Below are 26,077 nucleotides of genomic sequence, written 5' to 3'. Positions count from 1 at the left end.
ACCAATGCAAAGTCAGAAAACTCATATTGGGGAAATCCTGATGAAACATGGCTCACATCACCTCCTGTGATGAGCTGAGGTATGTAGATGGGGGTAGGTCTAGGGGAAACTCTATTCATGACGACCAATGGTATGAAGTGGCAGCTACAATGGGAAGTTAAAGGCACACAAAAACCAGGAAGTTCAATTAAAAAGAAAGCAGGGGATACAATATTAATACGAGATAAGGTAGTAACCTCTGATATTAAAAAAAGCATTAATTTGGATAAAAAGGATCTATTAAGACCATAATCTACAATGAAGATAGAGTAGACATAAACTCTACATAGCAAATAAAGCAGAAAGGAAGAAACTCATTAAAAAGGAACAGAAACAAAACTATAGTGCAAAGACTTTAAAAATTTAACAGGTCTTTTAAAAATATGAAAAAGCCAGCAGGGGCTCCCTGGGTGGCTCAGCGGTTTAGCGCCTGCCTTTGGCCCAGGGCGTGATCCCGGAGTCCCGGGATTGAGTCCCACGTCGGGCTCCCGGCATGGAGCCTGCTTCTCCCTCCGCCTGTGTCTCTGCCTCTCTGCCCCTCTCTCTCTCTCTCTCTCTCTCTCTCTCTCTCTCTCCCCCATTTCTATCATAAATAAATAAATAAATAAATAAATAAATAAATAAATAAATAAATCTATCTATCTATCTATCTATCTATCTTTAAAAAAAAAAAAAGCCAGCAGACTTCAGAAGAATACTGGGGACTTCAATCAGTGATTCTCAATCCGGGACAGTCCCACCTGCCTGAGAATGGCTGGAAAGGGGATGTGGGAAGGTGGAGGTTATCTGGGTTGCCACAAAAATCTGTTTAGTGTCTGCGGACAAGAGTTAGGAACAGTAGGTATCCTAAAACACAAAGGAGAAGTTCCTCAAAAAGAAGACTTGCCCCACCCACAATGCTAAACAGGACCCCAGTGGAATTATACTCAGTCCTTTAAATAATTAACTTGCCTTAATAAGATACAGAGCAAATGTTGATACCTAAAAATAAAAAAAATATACTTTTTAAGAAATACAATCATTTGTGGGGCCCCTGGGTGGCTCAGTTGGTTAAACATCTGACTCTTGATTTCAGCTCAAGTCATGATCTCAGGGTTGTGAGATCGAGATCTGCATTGGACTCTGCACTGGGCAAGGAGCCTGCTTAAGATTTTTGCTCTCCTGTTCCCCCTCTGCCTCTCTTCTCGCCTCTCTCTAAAAATAATAATAATAATAATAATAATAATAATAATAATCTTATAAATTAGATAAGAGGTCTTCAGGTTGTGGTAGCCGTAATTCTGGGAGTGTAAAAAAGCCTAAGAGTTCTGCATGTCTGAATAGCTTTCAAGGAGTCAATCTCAGGCCTTGATATTGATTTGCCTGAAGATGTAGCTGCAGAAGAAATTTCCCTTTCTTACCTATACTCAAAAAAAGAAAGATACTATTCAAAAACTTACACAGGGCAATGCCCCAATATACACTGTAGAGCAGCAAACTGAAGAACCATGAACAATTAAAGCATACTCCAACATAACAAAGCATTACAAACATTTAACAGCTCATTTCATTAAAAGATATATTTCCAATAGAATTGTATTTTTATGGTAGATCTTTTAAATCAAATATGCATATTTGTTTTGGGATCAAGCGTGTACTGATTGTATTAAAAACTGAAAGAAATTCTGTTTCTAGCTCTTAGAACCCTGTGGTCATAAAAAAATTAATTCAAAATCTTATTTACATATGGCTGTAAATAAAGGACTCTGAAGAATAATTAATATTATTAATAAATAAAAGTAAATTGCATTAAAATACAATATTCTCAGGAAAGTAGAAATGAAAATACAAGTCTAGAAGAGAACATAAAATAATGTAAAACAACAAACTGTTAGTTTCTTTATTTGTAAATAAACGATAGTGAGCATAAAACTCCTAGGGCATTTATCACTTATTATTAGAAATGCACATTTAAAAATTATGATGTAAATGGTTTTATTAAAAATATCAATATTTGTCATACACTGGAAATTAATCCTTTGCAACTATTCTTACTTGTGATGAATAACATTAGATCTTAACTAAGAAACGTGGTGAGGGGGAATTTAGTTTTTCAAAATTCTTTCAGTGAGAATGAAAGCTGAAAGTCTGAAGACCACTGTAAAAGAAACAAAGAAAATCTCAATAAATCTTTTAAAAGCTAAGTCTCCAAGTCCATTATCTGATTTCAATGGCCTAGAAAAAGACCAGAAAACTAAAGTGTGTAGTCACAAAATGTACACAGAATAATGGTTTAAAAAAGAATACCCACACATGGAATGGGGACAAAGCTGTACTTCCCATCATATTAATAGCCATCATTATGTCCAGGGAAAATAAGCAAGGGGAATCAATTAAATTAGAGTGGAGGTTACTAATTAGAAAAGAGAGGAAAAAAAAAACAATTATAAATTAAGGGAGATAGGATTTGAAAAAAGTATGTAACAGAGAACTATTGCTAATCAGGAAAAAAAAAAAAACCACCATGAAAACAGAAATATAAAAACTTTGGGATAAGAAAAAGGCAGTTACGATTATATTTAGGCAGAATAATATAAAATACTCAAGGTTCTAGAAAGAATGGAGGTTTAGGCACAGAGCAAAACATCTCTGAAATTTCTAATATTAAAGAATCCGGGATCCCTGGGTGGCGCAGCGGTTTAGCGCCTGCCTTTGGCCCAGGGCGCGATCCTGGAGACCCGGGATTGAATCCCACGTCGGGCTCCCAGTGCTTGGAGCCTGCTTCTCCCTCTGCCTATGTCTCTGCCTCTCTCTCTCTCTCTCTCTCTCTGTGACTATCATAAATAAATACAAATTAAAAAAAAAAAAAAAAGAATCCACTGAAGAAAACCAGTCCCCTCCTATCCCAACCTGGGTATCTTTAGTAATTAAAATGAACTACTCTTAACTTTCAGAGAAAGTTTAATTGGAAACAATGATAGAGAGGGAGAGTCCAGATAACTGTGTTTCACTGAAATGAAATCTGACTATCTTACTAATGTCTGGTCATAATAATGATTTAATGAAGTTTTAAAATAAAAGTAGGCTTCTGAATATAATTTTTAAGAAAATTTTAAGAGAATAAGGGACACCTGGGTGGCTCAGTCCGTTAAGCTTCTGCCCTGGGCTCAGGTTGTGATCAGGTCCTGGGAAGAGAGCCCCTCAGCCAGGAGTCAACTTCTCCCTGTCTCTCTGCCCCTCCCCTCCCTGTTCGTCTCTCTCACTTGTTCTCTCTCAAATAAATAAATAAAATCTTAAAAAAAAAAAAAGCAGGGGAATAAGGCATATGATGCACTATGATATCCTAGGAAATACTGCTTAACTCTTCTATTCATCTGTGATTATCTCAATTTCCTTTTTATTTCTTAAGTGCTTATTTTTAAAAGTAATCTATTTAATTTATAATAATAGATGTATAAAAGTAACAATATATTTTTTGTTATATATAGGAGAAAGCTCATCCAATAAAGACAACATACAGTGGCATATTTGCTCTCTTAAGAGTGGAAGGCCACTTCAAAATGTTTTTAGTCTGAATGTTCTTGCATTATCCCCATTACAGTCAAGTTTTTATTATACTGAGGATAATTAAGCATGTTTTAGATTATCTTTATTTTCCTCCCCCTGGCTGTCCAGCTTCTGGTCATTCCACTGCTCATTAAAATTTCCACAAGAAAATGGTCAGTGAAACAAACCCAAATTTCAGGCAAGTATAATTTTATTCTTATTGACAGATATGGCAAATTTTGCTACTGGAGGATTTCTAAGCCAAAAGAACAATACCAAGCTTCATTTAAGTGACTTAAGATATTGTCCCAAATCTAATTTACTTAAAACTCTGTAATTATCTTATTCAAATGGAAAAGTTTCAGGGCTTTGCAACCAAATGTGCTGCAACTTACCTAGGGGGTGATGAGGAGTTTGGCTTTGAAGGTAGCTCTCTAAGGACCTGCAAGCTTCAAAAGATCTCAGAACTGAGCACTCTCAGGGTGAAGAGTTTTGAGAGCCCCCTGCATGATGGGTATACACCAGGGCAAACCTCTCACGGCAAACTCTCACCAGGTGTTTGCAGAAGCTCCAAAGCATGGTAGTGTTACCAATGTATTTTATTTTCACTTCTGGCAAAGATGAACCAATCTTTTCAATTTCCTTAAGACCTTTTTTCTTTCTTGCAGCCATTACGGTTTGCTGTCCCGTTTCCTTTCCCCACTTTGAAATGATCTATTAAATACACCTTCTTCAGCAGTGTACTGTAGGAAGTGGTAAGGTTCAAGTCCACATATTTAACCGAAGGAGCTGGGTTCCTGGCATTCAGGATTGAGAATGAGTATCATAGAATCATTCTTTTTTTTTTTTCTTTCTTTTTTTTTAGAATTGTTCTTCTTCTGTTATACTCTGGGTTAAGCAAGATTTCATGGGCTATCCTATCAAACGTAAGGGATTGTGAGGAAATACTTTTTGAGCTCCAAGCACACTTTTAAAATCGAGATTTACATAAATGGTGAGTTGCCTTCATCTGTTTGGCTTAAATAGTGTTTGGTTATCAAATTTATAACATGGCATTTATATATTATTCTTACTAGTTAATAAATAAGTCACTTAGGACAATACAGCCAGATAAATGACTTGAGGGGCCCAGCATGAAACTAGTTCCAATAGTATGTAAAAAACTTCCATACTTTTTAATGATGACCTTACCCGAGGGATAAGTTAGTGTGCACAGCCACTTGAGATTCTTTCCAACTCTACGATTCTATTACTCATTTCTAAAAATGGCCCAGTCCCAGCTGGATATTTTGTAATTAAGAAATTCCAATTTATAGGAACTCTTCTAAATGTCCAGGGATATCCGACACAACAGAAGAAAAAAAAATTATTAAAATCACTCCTTTACATTTAATATAAAGCAGGATTTTACATATATATTACATAGAAAGATAGCTATTTTATTATCTCTAAGGTCAATGCCATTATTTTAACAAAATATCAGTACAAGGGGGAGAATACTAGATAAGAATCCAGAGGTGGCTTCAAGTTCTATTTCCACCAATACCTACACATGTCCACAGCCAAATTTCTTAAATTCTCTGGGTCTTAATTTTCTCATCATCTTGGTAACTCCTTCACTATCTAGAGTTATACTGTTTTGAACTGTAACACATGAAATATGAATTAGGCGAATCAAAAATGTGGCAATTATGGCTTTAATTATATTTTACTACTGTAAAATTATGAAATTGGGGCATATGGTAGCAGAGCTTAATACTAAACAAAACAGAGATAAAAATCTCAGCTTGCTTCTTTATTCTAGTTTTAAGAATTCATTTATGCAGAAAACTCAGATGCTTATCAATATTCAAGAATAAAAATTATTAGAAACAATGTTTCCATTGGAGATTTGTATAAATAAACACAAACTTGAAAAAATCACTTACTAACTCTTCTGGCTAACTATGTAAAAAATACTAAAATCATCTCATCATCATTGATTTACAAATCTTTGCTTTAAATCTTTTTTAAATCCCCCTATTGAGATTAGTTTTTCCCCCAAAGTAATTGGCCAGCAGCTCAAAACATAGATAAATTAGTATTATTACTAGAAACAAAGAAGAGATAATGTTAATATGATAATTATAACACACACACACACACACACACTCTAGATTTTGTTTGTTTTCAATTTACTTAAAGGCTCCTGGGAAATAATTTAAAAACTTGTGGCTACAAAGCCTAATAGAGTACTGAAGGGGGAATCTAATAAAAATTAATATATCAAATTGGGTTATTTATTCCTCAACAAAGCAACGTGACTGAAAAAGGAGATGGTTAAAAAAAAAAAAAAAAAAGGAATGCGTTATTTTCATTATCAGGGAAATGTCCCCGTAGGTATAGGGAAAGAACCCAGTTCTGGGCCATGATAATTACACTTGAAAAGAGGGTTGGTATGTGTCAGTTTACATAAAAGTACAATAAAAGAATTTCATAGCTGAAAGAATCTCTGAGGCTTTCTATTCCAAACCAATCCTTTTTAAAGGTCTTGTGAAAAAAAAGAAAGAAAAAAATAAAATAAAGGCCTTTTGAGTCATTATTTAGGATTCTGTTATCCAACCCAAGTCAGGCAATGGGCTGCAGGGCATGGGTCAGAACCGTATCTCCGACACCCCGTGCAGTACACCTGTCCTTACGTGGCCCAGGAGGAGGGAAGTCTGACCAGGGTCAAATACCCCAGGGATCTCAATACTATAAGGAAAACTGGTTAACAAAGTACTAGGGTATTTAATGAAACAAATGACAGTGAAACATTTTTAGGTCTTTTTATTTGTTGCCTCTGAGCTCTGAAACATTTTAAATTGGGCAACATTTTTTTTTTTTTTTAATAAATGTCATGTCTGTTACTATCATTAGGAATTTCAGTTTTGTGGGCAGCCCAGGTGGCTCAGCGGTTTAGCACTGCCTTCAACCCCATGGTGTGGTCCTGAAGACCTAGGATCGAGTCCTGCGTCGGGCTCCCTGCATGGAGCCTGCTTCTTCCTCTGCCTGTGTCTGTCTGTCTGTCTCTCTCTCTGCGTCTCTCATGAATAAATAAATTAAATCTTTTTTAAAAAATTAAAAGTAATTTAAAAAAAAAAGAATTTAAGTTTTATAAATCACTCGTCCTCTTTCTCTTGCGTGGCCTGAAGAACTCATAGGAGGTCAGACTTGGGTCTCCCTGACGTCCTCAGACAGCAGAGGACTTCAAGTTCATTTCAAGGAAGATGGTGTCAATTCCCACAACGGAGGAGGTAAACTGAGCAACAGAGTCAGGAAGGAGTACCCAACCAAGTCTTCCCAGGCCAGTCATTTCTGGAATATCCTCCACAGGAAAATATTCTGTGGTAAGATTCAGATACACTTTTGGATGATGAAGTATCAACTGTCAAGCATTTGTGTAAAATTTTTATTATTTGGGGGCACCTGGATGGCCCAGTGGTTGAGAGTCTGCTTGTGGCTCAGGTCGTGATCCCGGGGTCCTGGGATCAAGTCCCGCATCTGGCCCTCTGCAGGGAGCCTGCTTCTCCCTCTGCCTGTGTCTCTGCTTCTCTCTGTGTCTCTCATGAATTAATAAATAAAATCTTTTTAAAAAATTATATTTTATAAAATCAATTGGAATTGTCAATGGCATGTAAACAAGATAGACAGGGAAAGGTGTTTAATTTAAAACCTATCGCAGACCCCAACCAGATCCTGGGCTGACATTAAGTTGTGAGCAAGTCACACCTGGGGAAAGCATGCATATGCTTCGGAAATGTGGAAATGCAGCAAAAATATCCTACCAGCTGAAGAGAAAGCGGAGTGATTATCCAACAACGTAAGTAGATATGCTTTCACGTCTACATGACAAATCTCAGGAGATGAACCCCACTGATAAACACTGCAAATATCCAGTAGAACAGCTCCTGATTCAGACCCCTTTCTATTACCTCTCACCTCTGCAAACAGGTGTAGACCACTCTCGGATTGGATATTTCCAGGGCATGGGTTCACACAGAAGGGTTTTAAACCATATCCCATAGCATTCTATTTTACGTCTACACCCTCCTGCTGGCCGGGCTGACCCACAGCAGAATTTCCAGCCAGGTGTGGTGTGAGCACGGAAGCTCTTCCCTGAGCTGCAGCCTCCCCGGTCTACTATCCTGAAAGGGTCTTTCCCATCTAATTAACCAACAGCCGCTCCCAGGAAAGGATCTCATCCATCACTCCTTGGGAATATAACACTTTAGACTTCAGTGTATCATTTATTGTCTTGAAAGATGATGATAAACCTCTTGAAATTCCTGACCTAGATATCTATTCATTCTTACAGAGAAATATTTCAAGCGTTTATTAAAATACGGCTGATATTTTAAAGCAATGTCCTGGTACGTATGGAGATTTCAATTTTGCGACTTAAATTGAAAGCCATGGGTAATTTTTTGAATAAATTACAAATAAGCTTTGTTGATAATCATAAAGTTCATTTATTATACCACTTGTTTTTTGTTTGTTTAAAAAACAGCTTATCACTTTAGGGACACCTGGGTGGCTCAGTTGGTTAAGCCTCTGCCTTCGACTCAGGTCATGATCTCAGGGGTCCTGAGATCCAGCCCCGAACTGGGTTCCCTGCTCCCTCTCTCCACTCATGCTCTTTCTCTTTCTCAAATAAATTAAATCTTAAAAAAGTATAAGTTTGAATGTACAGCAAAATTGGGAGGCACAAGATCATACCCACATAAAGATTATTAAAACTACTGACTACAGCATACTCTATAAAGCTCCAATTTACAATTAGAAAGTTTATAATTACATTTTCTGAGTGCTTGCCTGTAGTACGACAGTCTCAATAGCTTTTTTGTTTCTTTTTAGATTTTCAAATTCTGAAAATAAACAAGCACCATAAAAACTAAATTTTAATTTCCCCTGTGGCTGAAGAGCAAACACTCAAAATTCTACAGCTCTCTAACTAGAGTTTCCCGTATTGTGAGACTCAGGAGAAAAGAGGCATACGTCAGTTTTGGCAGATTAAAATATATTTTTTTTAAGATTTTATTTATTTTGAGAGGAGGTGAGGGGCAGAGGCAGAGAGAGAATCTCAAGCAGGCTCCATATTGAGCATGAGCTCAGTGTGGGACTCAATCTCACAACCCTGAGATTATGAGCTGAGTCAAAATCAAGAGTCAGACACTTAACTGACTCAGCCACCCAGGTGCCCTGGCAGACAAAATATATTTAAAAGAATAAGAGTAAAAGGAACGCTTGAGTAGCTCAGTGGTTGAGCATGTGCCTTTGGCTCAGGGCGTGATCCTGGAGTCCTGGGATCGCGTCCTGTATTGGGCAACCCATATGGAGCCTGCTTCTCCCTCTGCCTATGTATCTGCCTTTCTCTCTCTGTGTCTCTCATGAATAAATAAATAAAATATTTTTTTAAAAAAGAATAAGAGTACGAAGGTATGAATGCTCAGCTGTAGCTTATCTGAACTCACTAAGAAATGAGAAAGCAAAAAACTGAGGCCAGCTAAGAAAACTATTTCTTACCTGCTGTTCTTTGATACTTTCTCTCGCTCTACAGAAGGTTGAAGAGTGTCTCTCCCAGATTTATAAAATATGTCCACCCACAACCTCAGAATGTGACCTTATTTAAAAGTAGGCCTCTACAGACATAGTTACTTAACACGAAGTCTTACTGCCCTGGGGTGAGCCCTAAATCCACCAAGGACTGGTGTCCTTGTAAGATGGATAAGTAACAAGTGAGGAAAGGACACAAGGGACACAGCAAAAACGGCCACGTGAAGACAGAAGCAGATATGGTTGTGATTCAGCCACTAGCCAAGCAATGCCTGGACCATTGGAAGCTGGACAATTGGAAGCTGGAAGAGGCAAGGAAGGATCTCCCCTAGAGCTGTCAAACCAAGTACAACCCTGTTGACCCTGTGACTTTGAACTTCTAGCCTCCAGAATTATAAGAGAATACAGTTCTGTTGTTTTAAGCTACCCAGGTGATAATAATTTGTCAAAGTAGCCTTAAGGAGCTATACATCCTCAAACCTGAGAAACCAGCCAATGAAGCATTACATCTGCCTTGGGCCAGTCCAGTGCTTTGTTTTTTGTTTTCATCTATTCTTTGGTGATTTACACTAAAATGTGAATTTAGCCACCAGCCAAACAGTCTAGGACTATCACTCAAAATGGTGTATTTTGGTTTCAACCTTCAGTAATGATTTAGCTTTGCCTTATGTGCAGTAGTAAAGTTTAATATAGACATGAGATCTGGATCTACCTCTGGCCTATAAAAAATAAAACACAACATTCTCAAGAAAAATTCAAAAACAAAAACCATTTTATTTCTACAAGAAACTGGTCAATGTGTGTTAACGTGCTATAAGCACTATAGGGATATAAGAACTATTGTTTTATTTACCATCTTACTATATGGTATAGTAAGATAGAAGTAATTCATTTATTAGTGAATTTCTTCTATCTTACATTAATTAGGCACTGATGCCAAACACATAGTAGGTACTCAATAAGTATTTCCTAAATGAGACTGAATACTCTAGCAGTATACTACTGTTATGAATCCCTGGGGACAGTGATTTCCAATTCCCTAACACTTTAGTAAGACATTTATTTATTTGCTCCCAAAACATTTTAGTATTTTATTTCACTGATTTGTGTAAAACCCTGTAAACATTTTGTTTTACTATGAGCAGTCTCTTTCCTTAAGAAAGACTTAACTATTAGAAAATAACTTTAACGGGTTATGTAGATATTTTACTCAACTCTCCTAAGAGTTTTTAATCAATACACCCATCCCATGCCCCACCCTCTAAAAAATGTCAATAGCATTATGAAGAAATTCTGTCTCTAAAATATGCCAAAGGGGGATCCCTGGGTGGCACAGCGGTTTGGTGCCTGCCTTTGGCCCAGGGTGCGATCCTGGAGACCCGGGATCGAATCCCACGTCAGGCTCCCAGTGCATGGAGCCTGCTTCTCCCTCTGCCTATGTCTCTGCCTCTCTCTCTCTCTCTCTGTGTGTGACTATCATAAATAAAAAAAAAAATATATATATATATATATGCCAAAGGACATTCAGAGACTAAAAAATGAATAAATTCAGAGAGTAAGTAGCAAAAGAATACACATGTTTAGACAGATAATATTGAGCATTAGGGGGAAGAAGGGTATATTCAAAAGGCTTCTAATCAAACAAAAAATAGATATATTAATCTTACTTATATACAAAATGACATTAAATGGTTATAAGGTACAAAATTACAAAGTAAAAATGGAATTATGGTTTTCTTACAGAATCTATCTGAAATATATTATTTCTCCGAAGTCCTCTTTCTATAGCATGAAAAGCCAAAAAGCTTTTATTCTGTAATTTTATAACTTTTAAAATTATAAATCAATACTGTGTAGGACTATGTTACTCCCATATTCAGCATAAGCCTGGTTCGTATTTTAGTACTTTTAACTCATTTTGAGATTAAATTTGTCGTAAAATTTTCTTCAAAAAAGTTTTAAATCTGGCGAGCGTAGTCATATCAGGACTCCTTTGAATCACAGATGAATATTTTATATTTTATGGAACTCATTATTTCATGAGTACAGTGTTTCTAGCTTTTATCCTTTCAACTGTGAGGAAAACATTTCTAAATCTAAAGGTTAATGATTTGCTGACAATTATAAATGTTTATAAAAGAGTGGCAATTTCTTGGTCTATTTAAGAACATTTATTCCTTAATATTTTATTAATCACAGTAAGAGCCTCTGTTACACTTAATGAATAGCACTTTTTTCAGGAAAAGACTTACACAAATAAGAGATACTTGGGCTAACATATTCCACCAATTGCTCTATTCAACTAAAGTACGGCAATATGCTAGCAACAGATGTGATGACTAATATTCTGGGTAATGGGGCGCCTGGGTGGTTCACTGGTTGAGCATCTGCTCAGGTCATGATCCTGGGGTCCTGGGATCGAGTCCCGTATCAGGCTCCTGGGAAGGAGCCTGCTTCTCACCCTGCCTATGTCTCTGCCTCTCTCTATGTCTCTAATGAATAATATCTTTAAAAAATAATAATATTCTGAGTAAAATTTAGATGATAGTGAGTCACCTTACAGTTTCTGTAAAGCCTTCATACAATAATGCTCTTTTTTTTTTTTTTTTTTTTATGATAGTCACACAGAGAGAGAGAGAGGCAGAGACACAGGCAGAGGGAGAAGCAGGCTCCACGCACCGGGAGCCCGACGTGGGATTTGATCCTGGGTCTCCAGGATCGCGCCCTGGGCCAAAGGCAGGCGCCAAACCGCTGCGCCACCCAGGGATCCCCAATAATGCTCTTTATGCGACATCTTATTTCAAGGTGGTCTCACAGAATCAGAGTAACACTGTGAATTTCTTTCCCTTTGCTTTCAAATGACAAAATGATAAACCAGTTGTTTTTTTGTTTTTTTGTTTTTTTTTAATGCACAGGACTATTGCTTTCATACAGAGCTAGAAACCCTTAAAAATTTCATTTCACTGGTTTTTTTCAACAACTACAAAAAAATCAGGTCAATGTAAGTGGTTCCTTTCCAGTCTGACAGAAGTAATTTTAACTGCATGTTTGGGACTTCTTGAGAACATGGACCAAACGAGAGATCTGAAGGTTAGGCAGACAGTCAACAAGCTTCCCTGCTCAAACAAAAGTGCTCTGAGTACAAGTGTCCTGGCAGAGGAGGGCGGCTGCCAACCAGAAGAGTGAACAAAAACCCAAACAGAAGACATGGTCTCTAAATTGAGTTTGCCATCCGAAGAAAGCAATAGAATAAATAACTTAACCAATGATTATCTGGATGTGAAGGCAACCTATTAAGAGCCCAAGAGAGGCTGTAGTGAGTACCTAAGCAGGAGGTAGTCTGCAATCATCTGTGGGAAAAAATGATGGAGAAGTTAAGATAAGAGTTGACAAGGGAAAAGGGGGAAGCTGTATTGTATGGGAAATGACCCGTATGACAGCTTAGAGTGTCATACTCAAAAGGACACCAAGCCTGGCGTCAGCTCGTTTTTATTTTAGTCCTGGGTCTGTCATGATCAGCTGTGTCAACTCAATAAAGTCATTGACTCTTTTTGCATCTGGATGTCCTCATTCATTCAATTCAGCAAGTGTTCACTCTGCACCAAGTGCCACCAGGTGCCAGGAAGAGTTCTAGGCTCCGAGATCAAACTTAACACAAGTTCCTGCCTCTGTGCTGTGTACATTCATAAACTATAAAATTTAAGAAATTTAAGAGAAAGCCACGAATTGAAAATACTGCTAGGAAAAATCCATTGTTGGCTTCTCTCCTTCAGCTAATCTCCCTTTTATCATTCAACAATAAGAAAGATCTTCCCCCAAACACATTCTGTTCTGTCCCTGTGTTCTCTGGCAAGTCCCCAGCGGACCCCAGATGAACACCTGATTCCTTTTATCTGCAATTCGAGGTCTTCCATGTCTTGGCTTCCCCCGACTTTTTTTTAGCTTTAGCTTCCAAAATTCTCTTTCATGAACTTCATGTTCCAAGTAGATTATTTGATATTCTTTTCAAATATACTTCATACATTCCAACTTCTGAAACTTTGTTCGTGTGCCTCCCTCTGCCTAGAATGCCTCCCTCTCCATCACTTGTGCATAATCCTACCCCTTTAGCCATCAGGCTCCATATTTTCTTGACATGGTGCCATGAATATGACACTCATTTTCTGAGTAGGAGGGGGTAAGAGAGAAAAGATCCCTGAGAAAGATAATTTGCCTTTTTTGGATTAAAGAGGAAAGCTAAAGACAGGGAAGCTAATGGGGAAGAAATTATAAAACATGACTGTGATTGCATTATAATAGGTAAATCCAAAAAACTTCTGGTTTGTAGAATTAATATGCTATGACTAAAGACTGAATATATGTAAATAAATGGAAAGAAACTAGTCTAAATGGACTCGAAATTACATTATGAATAGGATGATAAAGAACACACCAGGTGGCACATAGTAGATATTCAAATAAATGCTGACAAAATTCACTTAAGATTTAGGAACTGATTTTTGCTTGATAAATCAATAAATTCCTGAAATGTGCAACAGTTAAATATTGTATGTTGATTCTGATATTACACAGAGGGGGAAAAATGCTATATAGTAATCACGACCAAGTATAGTGACTTAAACTCAGTGATTACTGGGTTAAAACTCCCCTTTTAGAGATAAATCAGATTCAATACTGACAATTTCCCCACATTTCAGGGAAAGAGGACTTGTGTAATAAATAGCACATAGGGAACCAGATCATAAAAGGTTGTTAACTCCAGATCTCTTGCTTTATTTGAAAGAAATCCAATGTTACAGAGATACACCACGGCCACCATTCTCATCTCTCTCCCCCACTTCCCTCTGTCTGCCTTTCTGTGGACCACTCAATGGGGACAATGCTGTTCGTCCTTCCCAGGGACACAACATCAGGATTTCACTGTGGGCTTCACCTGCCACCTCAAATATTTTAGCCTATAGTAGACATAGGCTTATTTTCGTGGCTGATGTCTATTCTGGCAACGTGGGCCAGGTGCTCAGACATTGAAGTTTGATTGCATGATGACTGGCTAAATCACTTAAAAAAACAAAAACATGTAACTGAGGAATTCTCTTAAACAGAACAGATATCTACACATACATACATACACACATAATTTTATTTTTTGGTGAACTTAAGAAATAGAGAAGTTATTTATTTATTTACTTATTTATTTATTTATGAAGTAATTTAATGTATTATATCAAATTTACCTTTATTCAATGATTCAATTAGCATCAATGATGCTAATCTAAGGTACTCTGTCCTAAGGTCACGGTGGTGACCTATGGTGACCTATTGTCATATCACAGCCTGGAACCACTTATCTCTGTTTCAGAGTGTTTCTGTTTCCACACTGCAGAGATTAACAAAATCTCCAAGTGGTCTCCCTCCAACGAGGTACCTCAATAGAGTTTATTTAAAGCACGCCCTAGGAACTCAGAGGTGGATATGTTGATATTGCTAATTGACATATATCTGGAAATGGGGGTCAGAAAAGAATTGTATAAAATATATACAAGGAGATGTTCTTTTAAATGAAAAGATACTATCGGCTGTCTTTCTCCATGAATATACTTTAAAACTTTTTAATATTGAATTCTACCCATGTTCGGCCTCAACTGAGGTGGAAAGATATTATACGTTTACAATTCTAATGCCTACCTCTTGAGAAACTGAGGCACTACTGAAATAAATATTATTAATAAGCATTTTAATAAACCAGGTGTTTATACTGATATGAGCATGAAAGTAAATAACCTTTTTCAATTTATGAAAGACTGGGCACCTGAATCCCCTCTTCCTAACTGAAAGCATAAAAGGAAAGATTGAGCTTAGCTTTCCATATGAAATGTAATATGCATGAAATTTAAATATACTTTAAAGAAATCAAACATATTATCAGACACTCACAGACCTTAGTAGTTTAAAAAAGTCCCAGAATCTTTTAAAATAAACAACTGTACATTAAAATCAACTATAAAGCTTTAGTTTCTAAATTTCTAAATTTAATTGTTCTGCCCAGTAAAGGACACCATTTGGGGGCTCAGTCCTTAATCCTGACATGTAAAAGGGGGCTCTAAGGTAATGCCACTTAACTCTTAAAAATACCAGAATTCGCCCAGAAGAATGTTACCGCCTGCAAAGGGCCATCTCAGGGGTTATCCCCTTCTTGCCTTTTTTGAAAAAGACTCACGGAATATATTTAACTGTGGTAAATTCTCTCTCTCTCTGAATGTAGATCCAATTTCATGAAATAGCCAAATGTTGGTTAGCTAAGCCTGGGAAGGAAGTATATAGTCAAACTAGCCAAATTGGTATTTGATCAAAATGAGACACACCTGTATGACAAGAAGTTTTCTTATCTGTGTCTTGCAAATAAACTCAGTTTCAAAAGAGTAGTTTGGTTAAGATATTATGACAGGCACATGGGAAGAGTAGCAATCTGTTTATAATGAGGACAACCACCCTTCACTTTTAGGGTCTCTAACATAACTAAAGACAGAATCAGCAAGTGTACATGGCCCCCATACATTAGCCACTTCCCTGGAAGCTGGTGAGTAGGCTACTCTTCCCCCAGATTTCCTCTGCAGGAGATGCTTTCTCTTCTTATTCCTTAGGCAAGCTAACAAAAAAAAAAAAAAAAAAGCCACTACAGAGCCCCAAATTCCCTAACCAGTGACACCTTCACAAAAAAATGCAAATATATGCACAGAAAAAGCAGGACATGTACATAAAAGCAAGCTAACTCTGTAGCACAATATGTAAAAATTTATTATATATTTTATCTTGCAGAATGTTTTATTACCACTTTCAGTTTGATTTTTTTCCCCCTCAATATTTTTTAATCCATTGAAGAAATTTTACAGCACCTCTACTAGAAACCAGAGTTTGAAGCCATTGATCTGGTTTATCTCCTTTCACAAGGACAATTCAAACTCAAGCAACTTTTCCAAGGTCACACAACCAGATACCAGTTTACATGCTAATTTGTTTGGCTCCTAAGCAGAAGTTCTTAGCAGACCTAAACTATTAAAAAAAAAAAAAAAAAAAAAAAAGAGAGAGAGAGAGACCACCAATAGATTAGCCTTGGGCACAAAGGAATAAACACAAATATAATTTATCATTTTGCCAGGTTCAATAAATACCATTTTGATGTGTTAATAGCCTTTAACAGTGAAGGCATTAGCCATCAATTAAATAAACAAACCATTAAATAGGGAATAGAAGTGTCAATAAAGGCATAATCTACTAATTTTCTAATCAATGATGCTAATCTTTGCTAGATATTAATCAGGGAGTGGACATTAGCCATAGCATAGGCGATCATTTATGATTATGGTTCACTTTTAAAAATCTAAATAATATTAAAAACAGAGTACGATACTAAACACGTATCCCCTAAGTACTTATTGATAAATGCTTTGCCTCGAACAAATGGAAATAAATACTCGAAACATTCAGTGATGACATTTACAGAACGTTGGAAATAGTCATCTTTCTCTTCTAAAACAGTTAAGAGAACTTAATTTTGAGACAGGGTTAGGATTGAAGTCAAAACAAAACCTAATCTGACTTAAACTGCGGGCAGAATTCAGTAATGAGGATAGAACTTTGAATTAGGACCAACCTGCCTTTGTACTTAAGTAAATGAATATCTTTAATGCAAATTACTTAATCTCCTTAAGCCTTATTTTTTTCATCTCTAAAATAGGGAGTAAGAATATTGACTTCATCAACTGACTGCTACGTCTTGGGTCTTTTAACATGCCATAGTGATAGTTTCAGATACAAAAAGCAGACTGGAAGTCAGGCGCTCTGGGTCCCAGCTAAATTCTTGCGGGAGGGAGGTGGGGTCCTTCAATCATTCCCAAGGGAGGCAGGAGCTCCCCTTAGGTGTGTTGCTTTGCTTCAAACCAGCAATTTACTTATCTATTCTATGCCTCCATTTCCCCATCTTTAAAATAGAGATTATTAGAGCATTTAACTCCATAAGTGATTCTGAAGATGAGATAAAATATCTATATAAAGTGTTTGGCACAGAGACGAGCACTTAGTAAACACTTAATAAACATTGGCTATTACCAGGTCTTGCTTCTCCACTTTATAAAATGTGTGTAGTCTGGATTGGGTGATCTCGAGCTTCTCCTGAGTTCTGAAAATGTCTAATCTTACGTTCACAAGTTAATAAAACTGATTAAAATTTTGTGGGTTTTTTTTTTTTTGCTCCTACAGTCAATGGAGATGGGTCAAGAGAGCAGGAATATAGGGGTTCTTTTCCAACACACCCCATCTATCAACCCTCTGGTGACAAAAAACACTGACGACGGGCACTAGTTGGTCATATTAAAGAATACGTATTAAAGAACACGTCTTCTCTAGTCACTTAGAAGAATCTCATTAGATATGTTTGCCAGTTTTAAAAAAATTAGAATCACAGATATCTTTATCAATATGTTTAAGATGCACATGTATCTATGCATGCAATGTTAGCATTTTTTTTCTTATTCAAATTTAGTGTTACGACTCAATGAACAACTGGCTCCTTTTAAAAGTCCTTAATTGTGGAAATTAACATTTTGCTCCACCAAAACATCCAACACCTACTGGAATCCTGCCACCCCCAAATCTCACCTGACCATAAATGCAAAGAAATGAAGGCATTAAGCCAAAAAGGCTTTTCTGAGAGGCCAAAACTAAGAAAGCTAATCAAAGCAGCTCTGAGAATAGTCTTTGCTCACAAGCTTTCTATTCTTATTTTATGCAAAAATTACAATAACAACAAAATAACCTTGGCTGTTTAATGACAGCGTAATAAGAGGTGAACGTAGGCAGCGTGACAAGAGAGGAAAATGAAAAGCCTATCTTAAAAACTGCACCTGTACTTGAGCTGCGTATGGAATTAAAAATTCTTACAAAAAGGGATGTGCTGTCTGGAACAGGTCTGGACTCACAGTACCACGTTCAGGTACTTGTTTTTACCACCGAAGACCTGTGTGACCTTGAATTAACATAACCTAGGTAACAATTTTGCCACCAGTAAAAGAGAGAAATCCCTTCTACAAGGGATGTTGGGAGAATAAAATGAAATAATATGGCTAAAACATTTTGGAGTGGAAGGGCCCCAAAATGATACATAATGGTAATAGAAGCACTGTTACCAGGTGCCTTAGATTGGGGACACTCAGCCCTCAAGGGCTCCCGGGTAAACTATTAGACTGGGACACAGAACAATAGACCTGATGTTCATGATGACGGTTTTCCATTACCAAGAAGTTAAGGTATAATTAATATACTTTGTTCTAGAAGCTTTCAACGGACACTTATTGAATAACTACTGTTTTCTCAGCACTGCAGTGAGTCGCTGGTATTTGAAGATGAATAAGACACAGCTGTGACCTGAAGGAACTTGTCCCCCTAGTGGGGGAGAGAGACCTGTAAACAAATGATTATAGTACAATGTGTTAAGTGCACTACGGAAACATGGACCAGGTGCTACTGAGGGTTAGAAGTTGTAGCCAGCTCTGCTGGATGCAGTCGATGAAGCCTTCAGACACAAAATGCCACAGAAGTTGGCTCTTGAAAGATCTGTGACACGGTAAGGAAGGGCTTAGGGAGCACGGACTACAGGGAAAATGTTGAAGTAGGGCTGCGTGGATGGAGGGAGAGGTGGGATCATGCAAAGCCAGAGGAAGCATACTAGACAATCTGGACTTGATCCGAAAAACCTAATTAATGAAGACGTTACGCAGGGCTGTGCCACGGTCACAGCTGTGATTCGGAATGACAACTGTGATGATAGTTTGGGAGCTGGATGAAGGATGAGACCGAGGCCGGGAGACCAGGTTAGGGCTAACAAAGGAGTCCTAGGACAGGATGAAAAGAGCCTGAGCTTAGGCCCTGACAGTGGGAAGGGTCAGGGGACATGGGTGAGTTTATAATTCCTTTCAAACATATTTCAGTTCAGTATGTTTGTTTTTAAAATAAAAAGTCCTTAAAGTACTAAATCCCTGGCGATCAATAAAATCTGTCTCTCCTGTCATAACTCTTTTCGGCGATTTGGAGTTCCTTAGATTTTACTGTTACATAATTCATAGCAAGATGATAAGGCGATATCTCTGATAAGGTTTGAAATAGTGTTCAAGGGATTTTGATAATGGGCCAACTTTTTTTTTCTTTCTTACGATAAGATCTGCACCTCGTTCTGATTAAATGCAAGGAAAAAAGAAGCCAGTGAAAAAGTAAAGCATAAGGTAAACTCCCATCAGGAATGTCTGACAGCTTTGCCTAGGAAAATAAAAATCTTGTACGCAGCACTTAACTGCCCTAGCTGGAGTTCCCAAAAAGGTCAGATCTTGTACTGTGTTTAATAAGACTCTTCCTATTATTGAACAATACTTGTTCAAATATTTAAGCAAGAATTTCATTTTAATGGAGTTGATATAAAATACCTCACAAGGGATATACTGACCATAAACTTAAGAAATATAAACTATAAATCTTTTGGTTTTAACTTTTTAAGCAAAGTGATGACTCGAGACAGCAGTAACAGAGCTACTAAAACTTGAATAACCTTCAAGTAAACATACTTAGGCACTTGTTAAAACAAACATTATTCCCAACGCTAAAATTGAGGTTGGCAAGTTCTCTCCTCTTAACAGCTTAAAAACAATTTCAAAAGTAGCAGGATAGCGGCTTCTTTGCAAAGACTAATCATCATCATTAAAAGATCCTTAAAAGCAAATACAGAATGGTCAGTCAGCCTGATTACCTTAATTTTTAATGAAGGAATATCTTCAGATATATCAATGTATGAAGTAAACTTGGGAAGGAGAGACTACTGCCATGAAAAAGAAACTGAATTCAACGTTCACCTTCCCTCAGATGATCTACAATCGCAGGAAATAATTTTTGAAAACAGAAAAAAAAAAAGGAAATATGATAAAGCGGTATAAAAAAAATCTGTCAGTGATAAAACAAGCAGGGTGGCTGTCATAAAATAGCCAAATGGCTTTTTCCACCTCCATCAAGGTCACTTTACTGATGATGGGCTCAATAAGATGATAATGCATTTAACCACTTTCCTTGCATCTGACTTCGACCTCACAAATCCAAATGGCCCTGTTTAACTACCCTGGCCTTTCAGCATTTTCCTGAACAAAGATAATTAAGGAGATGGACTGCCCCCTACTATCACAGGAATTGAAAGACAAATAAACTTTTAAGAGCACAGCCAGGTGTCTATCCCACTAATGTACAACTTTTAAGCAGGAGGTAAAATGAAATAATGGTTAAATAATTATAAAAGGTTAACAATGTTAAATTTGTTATATACGGTAATTCTGTTTTATTTAAAAGAAAAAGCATAAAAAGAGTTCCAGGCTACATTTTACAGGTCTCTAGATAGCAGGTCCTCTCTCTCTGTCTGCAGGAAACAGTTGAAGACTACAGAGAAAAGGTAACGTGCAGAAACTTACGTGAAAAAAATTCATGAAAACTCCCACATGTCATTTTAACTTAGAATATTCTAGGCTGATATATATATATAGATAGATATCTATATATAATATATATAATATACATTTAATTTATAATATATATTTAAATAAATAAACAAGCATTTTTTGACATTAGTTCTATATTAGCCATTCTGGTATCCTCTATAATCCACTTTGCCTCGTAAATGTACAAAACAAGATGTTTGCGTGAAACAGTATTTAATGTTAAGAGAGGAAAATAACTCTTGAAAGGAACTTTTTCTTTTCAATCCTGTAGTACATGGTTCCCCAAATCTTGCTATTATTTAGATGTGATGTACGCTCAAATATCTGCGTGTACGTTTCAATTTTGATCCTTCCCTTGTGAAATGAATTTATCGTCGGTATACGCGTGTCATAAACTATTTCTGGGATACCGAAGAGGTGGTTATTCTCACCCCACTGTAGTAAAAATTAAGAGCAAATATTTCAGAACTTAAACACATAGGATCTGTAACAGAACAGGTGAGTTTGTAACTAAAATCTACCTATACGTTTTAAAACAACCGGTTTCTTAAATATTAAAATATAGACCATTTCAAATCCACTGAAAACATATATAATAATCAAATACCTGGTACATATCTCATTAATATTCTCTACGGGGAAAATTTTTTTTTTGATACGTTGAAAAACAATACATTCCCAACACCTAAACTCACACAGGTTAAAAGGCCTTAGACATGACTGAGTATTCACAGTAACTTCTATTTTTAGACAAAACTATTACCAGAGTCCTATTAATTTCATTTATTCTGTATTGTTTATTAGAGAAATCTGCAATGCCAACCAATCTGGTAAGTGCAGATATAAAGAATTACTAATGTGAAATACCTTATTTAAAGAAAGAATTAAGTGTTATTTTGGCTTTAAAATATTCACAATTGGAGGATATAGACTCTCTTCAATGTGATTGTGGCCAAAGCAGCACTCAGGATTGATAACTTCACATCTATACTTACATGCTTTAGACTCTTTCAGATCCATGTGATACAGCAAAATCTTGCTAATAATCCTCATCGAAAACTCTGGGAATCTTAACCTCCTTGCTTCTTTCTCCTCCTCTTCTAACCTCCCCATCCTTCCATTCCTTTCTCCCTCCCCGCCTGCAAGTTCCACCACCTTTATTTGTGACTGCTGTTCAGATTAGCTAAAAACCAGGGCACTGGAAGATCTAATTCTAAACACTTTCACGGTTGGGACATGGGTTTTTAGCCAAAACTATGCAGAAGTTCTGATCTAACCCAGAAGAAAACAGCTTACGTGACAGTCAACAAACAAACTTCTGCCTGCAATCACTAACTTTTTCACTTGGACATATCAACTCGATCTCCCTCATGATACCAAATTCACAACACCCAATCACCCTAAAGGAAGAAGACCCTGTTTCTCAAGAGTTTGACTTAACGAAAGCACTCACATCCAGAATAGGACAGAGTAATAATAATAACTTCAGCCAATGCTTTAAACTGCCTATGCACGGATACATACACGCATTTGCACAGAGAGTAAGAAATCCATAATAGGGCAAGTCATACACCATATTAGTGTAAAATTTAAACTTTTTAACATGAGGAACAGTTAATAAAAAATTACTCATTCAGGGAAAGATTTAAAACAAATATAAGGTCCTATATTTGGCTTTCGCCTCTGGATTGTTAGAAAGGGATTTGGTTAAAAATCTTTATTTCACAATTGTTTAAAGTCCAGAAAACAAAATAAATTCTAAACATAAAGAGACTGATGTTCCAAAGCCCAATCTCTTAATTGCTGATCAGAGCTGAAAATAGATCTTTTTTTCTCCACTAATTGAATGAGTCTTGTTAAACCTTTTGAAATGCACTTTAGAAAATGCAAGAATACAGCGCAGAACAGGTTCTTTAATTTGGGTCATTTTCTGTTACTTGCGGTAGTGACGGGTGCTTAGCAACGCTATTCTGGTGGCCCTTTTAAGGAAATGAATACCTGGAATACAGCATTTTAATATATTTTATGGCATTAATTATCAAGATCACCGTATTTTAGACAGTGCCTCCTTTGCCACTTTCCTACGTTATGAAAGAAAGGAGTCCCGTGATTAAGTGAATGTATTATTTCAGATGACAGGAGATCCTGTGCACTCTCGTTCCAAGTAGGAAAAAAAAAAAAAAAAAGATAAGGACATAAAAACTAATAGTAAATAGAAGTCACAGAGAAGGTTAGTTTAAATGTTTAGACAAGGAACTTACACTGAAAACCAGCATTCAGACATCTGGAGGAGTCCATAGTAAGTCACTTTTATTTTCCTAAGTCTTTAAGGGGAATTAAATTCTATGATGCCACACATCAGGCCACGGATCTCTAAGAAATGTGATGCGACACCGCCAACATGTAATCAGATTTTATGGGGTCCTTAAAGATTTGCAGAATTGTCTTAAATATTGATTTCATAAAAGGGGACTTGTACATGAGAAATGTTAACAAGCATATCATCTAAATTATGACCAAGTTACTCACTTTATGTTTATTTTAACACGCTCAAATGATCAACTATCAGGAAAACAAGGACGGAAGGTAAAACAAAAAGCTACCAAGTAGGTTTTAGGAAATCGCACTCCCATGTTACACTGTAAATGCATCCACTCACATCTTATTGATGATCAGCACAACAGGTTCAAGGAACTAGTCATTAAAAAACATTGGAAGCCTCCCTTCTATTTTTCTCTGATCTCAGCCATCGTTGTTGTACAACTCTTCTAACTTTCTCCGCCTGATCCCACAATCCATTTTAGACTTCACGTGCTGGAGAAGGAAGGTGACACTCTCCACATATCACCATTCCTGTCTGTGTTCACAGCTAATAAGACATCAAGTGACTCCCTCTTTGTCTAGAATGCACCCTAATTTCAGTCTTCAATGGCCAATTTTTTTAAAGCTTTTAACACTGAGCCTCGAAAGACAAGAGAGAAACCAGGTTAGCAATCTGAAATCATGTTTTTAAAGTTTCAGCCTATCGGTTAATCTATCACCAGCATCTCTCTATATGAAACATATTTTATCCTTGATGTCAAATTTATCGCCCGGTTGTGTAAATCACAGTAGAAAAGGAGTGACACCCAAATTTCCCAAGTTTTTTAACCTCTTAAGACTGAGGGACATTGCCTGGGGCCTGGGGGTTTTGAAGAGTTCGGTTGCATTTTAATGCCTGGGGAATCTGCTGGGGGAAGAAAAGAAAAAAAAAAAAAAAAAAAAACAAAACACCAGAATGTGTGGCACAGACAGTAAATGCTGCACTAAAACATTCTCCTACAGAGAGGGAGGCTTACTAAGTTAGCCGTATTTCTAAAATGTCCCTTCTTAAGGACTACTTTCACAATTAACACACAGAGGTCTCTGGATGAAGCTCTGAAACATTTAAAAGCAGAGAACAAAAGGTTTATTTTAAAAATGAAAACCTTGGCTTGTACAACTCCAGACGTGAATCTGCTTTCAATTACTGAAAGTATTTCCACTTCAGTGGAAAGGGATCAAATCTTCAACTTACACCATCTTAAGGCACTGAATTTGATTATATTAGGCTCTGGGAAGACAGAGTGACTTTGTGACACAGGCACATAGATTCTGTACATATCCCTTCTGAGATATTCCAGAGAGATAGAGACGCCAGCCACAGAAGGGGAGGAAACGTGACTTCTCGTCCTGAGAGCGGCCACAGAGCTTTGTTGTATTTCATGCAAACACACACAGAAAAGGCAAAATGATCTTTTAAGTTAATGAGGCAGTGCCCAGGTCTCTCCCAGTCACCCCTCCACCAGCCCCCTCAACTAGTTTTCCAGGAGTAACCTGCTTGGGAGCACAACGGCAAAGTTGGATTTCTTTTAGAGACTCTGCTGTATTTAAAAAAAAAAAACCAAAAAAAAAAAAAAAACAAAACACCTCTCCTGGCCCAAAAAAGGAAAAAAAAAAAAAAAATCACACACTAAGTGTTTTGCAAGAGGAAAACCGCTCTTTTCCCGAGCACGATTACTTGGCACCTCTCTCCCCATTAAGCCATCAGAAGGATGGGTCGTGCCTGGTGCAGCCGAAGGGCCGGTCGGGGCGAGCGCCTCGCGGGGCTCGAGCGTCCTGGGCGCCCGCGAGCAGCACCGCCGCGGCGCGCATCTGCTCCCCGGGCTCCACGCGGTCGCGGCAAAGGTCCCAGAATGCGGGAAGGAGCCAGCTCTGCACCCGCCCCGGGCCGGGGCTGTCTACTTAACCAGGTTTGAAAAAAAAAAAAGAAAGAAAAGAAAAGAAAAGAAAACATTTCCACCTAATTAAAAAGAACCGGGAACAAAAGGCGGCGCCGTGCCCCGGGCTCCCCGGCCCTTCCCGCCGCGGCCCCCCGGGTCGGCCCCTCGCGGGTTAGAGCCGCCGCGTCTCAGACGCCGAAGCCGCCGCTGCAGCGCGCCCGGCCCGGGGCCGCCTCCCTCCGACAGCTCCGGGGCGCCCGTGCCGCCGCCCGCGCCCGCGCCCGCGCCCGTCCCCGTCCCCGCGCCCCGACCCCGCCGCTCCGACCCCGCCGCCCCGACCCCGTCCCCGCGCCCCCGCGCCCCCGCGCCCCCGCCCCGGGGGCCACCCCGCCGCGCCCTCGCGCCCGGCCCCGCTCACCCACCTCGCCGCGGCGCGCCCTCGCTGTGGCCGTGCGGAGCCGAGCCCGGCGCTGCCAAGTTGCCGCGGTCGGGAGCGTATCATGTTACAGCGCCGGGCGCGGGGCTCCGGCTGCGGGCGGCAGCCAGACATGATAGGCTGAGGCTCCTCTGTTTACACGCGGCCGCCGAGGGGGCGGCGGCGGCGCTTAACCCCTTCGCGCCGGGCCGGGCGCCGCCGTCCGACCCCTCCCCCCACCCGGAGGCTCGCACGCACACGCACGGACACACAGCACGCGCACATACATGCACACGCGCGGGCACACACACGTGCACGCACACACGTGCACACACGCACGCACGCATGCAGGCACACATACATGCACGGACACACGTGCACACATGCACGCACATACATGCACACGCGCGGGTACACATACATGCACGCACACATACACACGCACGCACACATACATGCACGCACATGCACACGCGCGCACACACGCACGGACACACATGCAGGCACGCACGCACATGCACGGGCACCCATGCACGGACACACGCTCGCGCGCGCACACCGGCCGGGGCGTTTTAACAGCCGTGCCCCAAACCAAGAGTGGGAAAACTGCACCAAAAACTGGTTACAGGCATGCCTTGAGGACCCCGAGAGGCGGTATTCCAGACACACACACACGCACGCACAGGCATGCACTCGCATGCACACACACGCACAGGCCATAAAACATCCGTAGTCCCTAATGTGGTGTTTCGGGTTGC

The 26,077-nt window shown here is 38.7% G+C and overlaps 1 protein-coding gene across 11 annotated transcripts in view; it reads right to left on the bottom strand.

The window, feature by feature from the left end:
• The window catches only part of TENM3 (teneurin transmembrane protein 3), a 604,956-nt gene that overhangs the window by 311,443 nt on the left and 267,436 nt on the right, over positions 1-26,077 (bottom strand). For 2 of the 11 annotated variants that reach the window (XM_072775893.1, XM_072775894.1), the window contains exon 1: positions 25,327-25,480. The exons of the other annotated variants lie outside the window; for them this stretch is intronic. The gene's annotated coding sequence lies outside the window, so the exon portion shown is untranslated. Of the gene's footprint in view, positions 1-25,326; positions 25,481-26,077 lie in introns of those variants that run through there. 11 annotated transcript variants of the gene reach the window in all.

Source organism: Canis lupus, chromosome 15, assembly GCF_048164855.1.
Source record: "Canis lupus baileyi chromosome 15, mCanLup2.hap1, whole genome shotgun sequence".
Lineage (NCBI taxonomy): Eukaryota > Metazoa > Chordata > Mammalia > Carnivora > Canidae > Canis > Canis lupus.
Note: the sequence above shows the minus strand (reverse complement) of the source record. Positions and strands in the feature narration are given on the sequence as shown.